The sequence below is a fragment of the Sinocyclocheilus anshuiensis genome, unplaced genomic scaffold, assembly GCF_001515605.1.
Source record: "Sinocyclocheilus anshuiensis isolate Anshui unplaced genomic scaffold, SAMN03320099.WGS_v1.1 scaffold182, whole genome shotgun sequence".
NCBI lineage: Eukaryota > Metazoa > Chordata > Actinopteri > Cypriniformes > Cyprinidae > Sinocyclocheilus > Sinocyclocheilus anshuiensis.
In genome coordinates, this window is record NW_015547632.1 from 168033 (window position 1) to 176858 (window position 8826).

Here is an 8826-nt window from a genome sequence, read left to right on the forward strand (position 1 = left end):
AATATGGATGAGATTGTGGCTGGCATACCCTGTCAAATGCGGCTTTACGGCTCTGAACGGCTCTAGCCCAAGCTGTGATATAAACGAATGCTATTGGCTATTTAAAAAAGGGGCGGGGCTGCTTGATATGTCCCGCCCTGTCTTCCTGTTTCAGTTAAAATGACGTCAACACATAACGTAATGCTGCGTGTTTCTAAGCATTTCAGGGGACCTTTCAAATTTCAAAGATTACAGTTCATAAGAATAAGGTCAAGCTGCAGACATTAGGGACAGCAAAGCTGCAGACCGGCAGAGGGCGAAAACGATTCTCCACTGACCGAGATGACCGCCAACTAATTCGAATGTCACTCAACAACCGTAGGATGACATCAAGTGGCCTACAAAAAGAATGGCATATATACATACAGTAGTGTGCAAAAGTCTTAGGCCATTAGTATTTTCACCAAACAAAAATCGTTTTAAGCCAGTTATTTCTATCTTTTGCTTTAGTGTGTCAGTAGAAAGTATCCCACATTTTGTATGTATATATATATATATATAATAAGGGTTTTTCCTGCATTGAAATTCTTTTGAAAATGAAATTGTTTTTGAAAATTTTTGTCCCGCCAAAGCCTTTTTTGATCAGTTAATGTGATTTATGAGTGATGTAAATGACTGCTACGCTTTTGATAGCGCTAATGTTAAAGCTGCAATCCGTAACTTTTTTTGGTTAAAAATTATCCGAAATCAATATTTGAGCAAGTACATAACCAGCCAGTGTTCAAAACTATCACCTTACTTTAGCCCGATTCACAACGGTTAGCTTATAATAATGTTTTCTAATTTGAGTGGTACGGGTAGGTTTTCATGGGAAATTCGAGCATGTCGCTGCGTCATTACGTCACATCTGTAAACATAAAGAAGTTGTCCCGGCTACTAGGCTAATGTGAGGATCCTGCGGGTGGAGGATCGTTTAGAGCCTTTTCTCACAGCAGCCAGAATAATTAAATGTATCATTTTGATGGCGGATTGTAATCCATAAAGGATTATGTGTTTATGAAACATGTGAATGAAATTAAAAGAATTTCTTAATATGAAATTCGAATGGTATGACAATTAGATTAGACTGTGCAGAAATTTAAATCTTCACGCTAATACACACTATACCCATAGTCACCAATGCTGATGTTGTTAACATTGATCATTTGAGAATAAATCAATTCCAAGACGTAGGTTAGAATCTGTGATTGCAAAGTACAATACATATCCACACCGGTGAGGTGACTGACTGCCACACATACTCTTCAGAACATTAGATTCATCCGCACTGGACCCGTGCCGACTCAAAACCCATCAAAACCCACGCAAGCCAGATAATTCCGCACACAGCTGCAATGCCAGGTTTTCAAACAGATGGCGACAAAGAGGCAAAACTTACGGACTGCAGCTTTAACTGAGGGAGAGAAAGAGCCTACTTATACTACGCCCTTAAAGTATGTACTCTTTTGGTGAAGAAAAAGTACACACTTTTGAGTGTGTAGTAGAAGAGTAGGCAAGCTTTGGGACATAATAATCACGTCACACAACTGCGTATTTAATGGATGCTCTGTCACACCTGTCACACGCACCCTGTCACTGTAAACTGGCCTGTCAATCATCTTGTCACAGTTAACATCCTCCACATTGCATTCCATTTAACTTCCTACCGTATTGGAGAGAAAAGAAGTAGCACATTGATCTGCGAGTAAGTGTGTTTACTCCATTCAGCATGAGTGGTTAATGAGATTTAGCCTTAGTAATCCACAGTATTTTCATGTTATTTATATGACAATGTGTAGTAAATTACATATAAAATCATTTAGTTTAGACTGGAGTGAGGTGAAACCAGACCAAAGCACAAAGCAAGCTGCTGTTATCTAGCAGCTAATTGTATTCAATTGTATATGGTAGAAAATGAGACTATTTAAATACTTTTTAAATGCTACTCTTTAATATTTATATAATTATATACCAAAATAATCATCAGGTCAAGCAAAAAAAAAAAAAAAGCATCTAACAAAGCTATGAAGGCCAGTGGACAAATCACAGCTGTTTTTGCAAAGAGGGCAAGAAAGGATAACAGTGAGAGAAGCCTAATTTGGAACAGGTTGTAAAACTGAATAATTTTCAGTCACAGTCTGGAAGAAAATGAGGGGCCAAAAAAAACAAAAAACAATGACCAATTCTTTGGTAATGGTGACGTTTACATGTAAAGTAGTTGTAAGTAGGGCTGGGCGATATAGCTAAAAAAAAATTATCAACGATATAATGTTTCATATCGTTCGGCATCGATAATTATTTAAATTTTTTATAACCTTTTTTAAAACCAAAGAGCCAACAAATATTTTTTGTTTTAACAATCAAATACAAAATAAAAATTAAACCAATATCAAATTTTTAATGTTTTATATGCTGATTAAATAGGTTTTAAGGAAACTTTTGTCTTGTCTCCCGAGGCCACAGGAGGCGCAATGAACAAAATAATGCAGCGCATTTAAATTGTCAACGCAAGGAAGTAACTCTATAAAAGACGTGCGTTACGTCTAAATTAACTTAGAAAATCTAATATAATTTAGTAAATTGCATAAACAATTATGAACAAAACAGCATCATGTATTTATAAAAACAGGTTTTAACCTTATCAAGATCTTCTCTGCATTGAGCTTCTATATTTCTCTAATATTTTGAATGAATAACACAGCAGTGGCGCGTCTCATGGGCTAGACTAACAAAACATTAAAATGCAACGACGTCACTTACATCATCATCACCGCATCTCGTGCTCCACTGATGATGCTCCCTGATGCACACCTAACATTGCAAATGTTTCTAATTCATTCTTTATTTACAATCTCCTCATCACAGGCAGGCACAGCACTCGTTTCAGCATGTGTTCATGTTTGTGTGTGCTGTCTGCGTCACTCATAGCACGTGCCTATATCGTGAGCTATATCAAAACATTTTTTTCTATCGTTATCGAAGAAGGTGTACCGTCGATGAATATCGATACCGTTTTATCGCCCAGGCCTAGTTGTAAGCACTTTGCTTTATTATCTGTCCTGACAGTGACTGTTTTTTATTGAATTAATAAATAGGATAAGCAAAAATCACAAACTGTTTCTTTGTATTTATTTTAAATTTATTGTCAGGCCCACGTGGGTAGGGAACTTTTTATTGTGTGTGTATGGATGACCGTCAGTCACCACCGAAGACCATTTTTGACCCAGGAAAACCCCTATATATATATATACAGTGCTGCTTGAAAGTTTGTGAACCCTTTAGAATTTTCTATATTTCTGCATAAATATGACCCAAAACATAATTAGATTTTCACACAAATCCTGAAAGTATGCAAAGATAATCCAATCAAACAAAGGAGACAAAAATATATACTTTGTCATTTATTTATTGAGAAAAATTATCTGGTGTTAAATATTTGTGAGTGGCAAAAGTATGTGAATCTTTGTTTCAGTATCTGGTGTGACCCCCTTTTGCAGCAATAACTGCAAGTAATGTTTCTTGTAACTGCTGATTAGTCCTGAACAACGGCTAGTAGGAATTTTAGCCCATTCCTCAGTACAGAACCACTTCAACTCTGTGATGTTGGTGGGTTTCCTCCTATGAACTGCTTGCTTCAGGTCCTTCCACAAAATTTCAATTGGATTAAGGTCCGGAATTTGACTTCCGAATTAATGTTTTTTCCAAATATTAACTTTGTTCTTTTTTTAACCATTCGTTGGTAGAACGACTTGTGTGCTTGGGGTCGTTGTCTTGCTGCATGACCCATTTTCTCTTGAGATTCAGTTCTCAGACAGATGTCCTGACATTCATGGGTAGTCATGGCCTAATGGATAGAGTCGGACTTGTAACCCGAAGGTCGCGGGTTCGAGTCTCAGGTCCGGCAGGCATTGTCGAGAACGACTTGTGTGCTTGGGGTCGTTGTCTTGCTGCATGACCCATTTTCTCTTGAGATTCAGTTCTCAGACAGATGTCCTGACATTCATGGGTAGTCATGGCCTAATGGATAGAGTCGGACTTGTAACCCGAAGGTCGCGGGTTCGAGTCTCAGGTCCGGCAGGAATTGTCGGTGTGGGGAGTGAATAACCAGCACTCTCTCCACCCTCAATACCACCCTTGAGCAAGGCACCAAACCCCCAACTGCTCCCCGGGCGCCACAGCATTGGCTGTCCACTGCTCCGGGTGTGTGTTCACGGTGTGTGTGTTCACTGCTGTGTGTATGCACTTGGATGGGTTAAATGCAGAGCACAAATTCCAAGTACGAGACACCATATTTGGCCACACGTCACTTCACTTTCACTTTCTCCTTCAGAATTTGCTGGTATAATTCAGAATTCATTGTTACATCAATGATAGCAAGCCGTCCTGGACCAGATACAGCAAACCAGGCCCAAACCATGATACTACCACCACCATGTTTCACAGATGGGATACGGTTCTTATGCTGGAATGCAGTGTTTTCTTTCTCCAAACATAACGCTGCTCATTTAAACCAAAATGTTCTATTTTGGTCTCATCCATCCACAAAACATTTCTCCAGTATTCTTCTGACTTGTCCACATGATCTTTAGCAAACTGCAGGTGGGCAGCAATGTTCTTTTTGGAGAGCAGTGGCTTTCTTCTTGCGACTCTGCCATGGACACCATGGTTGTTCTGTGTTCTCCTGATGATGGGTTCATAAACATTAACATTAGCCAATGTGAGAAAGGCCTTTAGTTGCTTAGAAGTTAGCCTGCAGTCCTTTGAAACCTAGTGGACTTTTACACGTCCTGCTTTTAGAGTGTTCTTTGTTGGTGGAGCACTCCTGGGGAGGGTAACAGTGGTCTTGAATTTCCTTCATTTGTACACAATCTATCTGACCGTGGATTGGTGGGGTCCAAACTCTTTAGAGATGGCTTTGAAATCTTTTCTAGCCGGATGAGCAACACCAACTCTTTTTCTGAGGTCCTCAGAGATCTCATTTGTTTGTGCCGTGATACACTTCCACAAACATGACCAAACTTTGATAGATCCCTGTTCTTTAAATAAAACAGGGCACACACTGACACCTGATAGTCATCTCTCTGATTAAAAACAGCTCTGATTCGGACTCTAATTTCACCTTCAAATTAACAGCTAATCCTTGAGTTTCACATACTTTTGCCCCTCACAGATATGTAATATTGGATAATTTTCCTGAATAAATAAATGACAAAGTATATATTTTCATCTCATTTGTTTGTTTGGGTTCTCTTTGTCAACTTTCAGGACTTATGGGTTATACTTATGCAGAAATATAGACAATTCTAAAGGGTTCACAAACTTTCAAGTGTATGTGTATATATATATATATATATATATATATAAAATAGTATTTTCCTATGCTGTGTTGTATTTATTTATTTATTTGTTTGTTTGTTTATTATATGTACTATTTATTAATCCTAAGGTTGTTTGTTTGTTTTTATCCTAAATGTGTATTTATTAATCCTACATGTATTTATTAATTCTAAATTTATTCTAAATTGATATTTATTTATTATAAAATTATTGGTTCCTCGAGCTGAAGGGATCCCCCGAATTTGGTGCGGATCCGCCGCGCCGTTACGGAGATATGGCCGTTCAAAGTTTCAATGGTATTGCATACACTTAAGCTTTAAAGCGTTTCATCCAGGTCACCGGTAGCAAACAATTGAGCTTGCTCTGCTGGACAAACTACGTAATTACACCATTTACAAACATTTTATCTGCGTTTTATGTTCTGTAAAAAAAAGTTAATATCGGCGGCATATTCACCGATACTGATATATCTGCGACAGGCTCATATCGACCGATAAAATCGGCAAAACGATATATCGTTTGTGGTCTAGTAGAAATGTCTTAGTAAGTCATTTATTCGATTTGTTCAGATGGCTGATTCATTTAGGAATGAAGTAAATGGCTCTCTTTATGAATGGGCCTTTGAATTATTGGTTCACCCAATTCCTTCAGAATGCGAATTCATTTAGAAACAAATCACTGTTGTGTTTTGCTCACAGATGCACAACAGTTCTGCTGTGGCTTTATAGGTAATATTGCCATTGGAAAAACTGAGCAAAAACAGACAATACTGTGTCTAAAATATAACACAATATTAACTTCTTACTTATTGAACTGTATAAAATCAATATCACATTGCACATTGAGCTATTTGGGACAAAAACAGCACTGATACTGCACTCGTTGCTAGTGTGATATTGCTAAACAACATCATACGATATAAATATAAGAAAAAAAAAACTCATACAGGGGCATTTTTGCCCCAAATCTCTTTAATTTTAGGGGCATATAACTGCATGCTACTGGCTACATCACACAGTGAGTTGTTTCCTTACATCATGTTCATCACCAGTCACCTGTATGAAATGTAAGATGACCTACGCAGGTCAGGGGCAGGGCGTGTGCGTTAAATGCGTTAAAAACATTTTAACATGTTAAATCAACAGCCCTACTTTAACCAGGATAAAAACGTGCAGCTCGACAATTGAAAGCTGGTGCTCATATGCACGCCGTGATTCATCTTGAAATTATATGATTCTATTTGCGTCCTCTGATTGGTTCTGTTGACTTGGAGGCTTTTGCTGGCAAAGGGATGCGTTGTTTAGAGGTTTCTGCCAGCGAACCAGTATTTCTGAATGGGCTGAGGCTGGGATTTAGTGGGTTTGAAGCTACAGTATTTAATGAACTTATGAGGTGGCATTTAGCGGCTTTTGCATCTGAAGTCTTCATACATACATATATATCACTAACTAGGTACATATCCTAAAAGCTCCTTTTAATGGTGTGTGTATTATGCTCCCTACAGAAACATGGAGGGTTTGAAGTTTTCTAGCAACACCATGCAGGTGAGTTTTGTGTGTCAGCGCTGCAGTCAACCACTGAAGCTCGACACATCCTTCAACGTCTTAGACAGAATGACTATCCATGAGCTCACAGGTATGACCATACACAATTTTAAACTGGTCTCTTTCCACAGACAGAGAGAGCTGGAGCTAATCAATTAAGAAGCAGACTGAGTTTGACTTGTCTTTTTTTTTGTGCAGCTCCATTATTGACGGTGACAGCCAATAAACAGTCGGAAAGCAGTGAGGGCAGCCGTTTTCCTGAGGTGAGTATATCACACCAACAAGCTTGATTTGTGATCTTGTTGGCTCTTATGTGTACAGAAGCTCTTCCATACAAACAAGAAGTGGTGTGGATGCAGTAGTTGCTTTGGTAACGAACAATGATGCCTGCTTATGATAACATCCTGAATCTGACATGATAACTATGCACAGACACACACACACACATATATACAGAGGCGGACTTAACCATTAGGCAAAGGTAGGCGACTGCCTTGGGCCCCCAAAAGCAAAGGGCCCCCTAAAATGCTTTTTATATGCGAGATGCGCGTTCAAACGCGCAAGTGGTTGCTCTGGTGTTCATTACCACGACAACCGTCTGTGCGTCCGCGTTGAACGTGCTTCTTAGCAAAAGTAGGGCGATGTAGAAAATGGGGACGGAATCCCGGAATCTATTCATAAAAACTGAATTTACTGTGTAACGCGGAATGTGACGGAATGAACGGCGCAGACGCGCGTTTCGTTTGCTAGTTTGCTATTTAAGCACACGCAACACTCGCGGTTGTCGTCTGTAGTAGTTAAATAGTATTTTTGACATTTAATATTCACATACACTAGTCCATATCGCGTTTTGATTGAAGTGTACTGAATTGCATTTGATTTATTCATTCAATATTTGACGAATTCCGTGACATTGCTTGTTACACAGTAAACTTCTGTTGTGTAGCATTTTGAATGGCCTACAAATATCATACATCTGAAGCTATAATTTTAAAGGGGTCATATGATGCGATTTCAAGTTTTCCTTTCTCTTTGGAATGTTACAAGCTGATTGTGCATAGATAAGATCCCTGAAGTTGCAAAGACTAAAGTCTCAAAACCAAAGAGATATTCTTCACCTGCTTTCAGATGGAGCAGCATTTACTACACAGAGCCGTAGTTCACTAACAAGCTATGCAAAATCGCGTTCATAATTGCAGACAATATAATCGCTCGATAATGAAATCGAAAAAATCGAAATAATCTGCGATTATGAAAGCTGTTTGCGTAGCTTCTCAGTGAACTATGGTTCTGTGTATACCACATTTAATAACATGTTTTTACTCCAAACTCACTTCATAATGTCAGTCGAGTGTTTGAAGTAAATCCCTCTGTGAGATGATGTGGATTCTTACACAGAATAAGGCACGCAACATATATCATAGCGAAGCAATGATAAAGGCTATGTCGATTAGCATTGCATTATTATATACTTTAATATAATAAACATTATAATAAGATGAACTCAGATATTATGACTAATAAACACACAACTACGACAATATGTGGTTATATATTGTCGTAGTTGTGTGTTTATTAGTCACGTTGAATCAATGAAAGCAGTTAAATCTTCTGTTTATTCAGCAACCGCTATATGGTTTTCCTGGATTTCTTCTGCGGGGCGTATTTGGAGTTTCCGTGCGAGAGTGCCCTCTGGCCTTCGGATGGAGATTTACTACTGATCATAGAACCGTGTTTTACTGAAAGATACGCATGACAATCACAGCTTCTGCCTAATCGCGATTTGTCGCTTTTGCGATTGAATTTTGATTAATCGTGTAGCCCTAATATATGTACAGTGCCTTGTGAAAGTATTCATTTTTTTCACATTTTGTTATGTTGCAGCCTTATGTTAAACTGCTTTAAATTACTTCCAACCCCCCCCTCA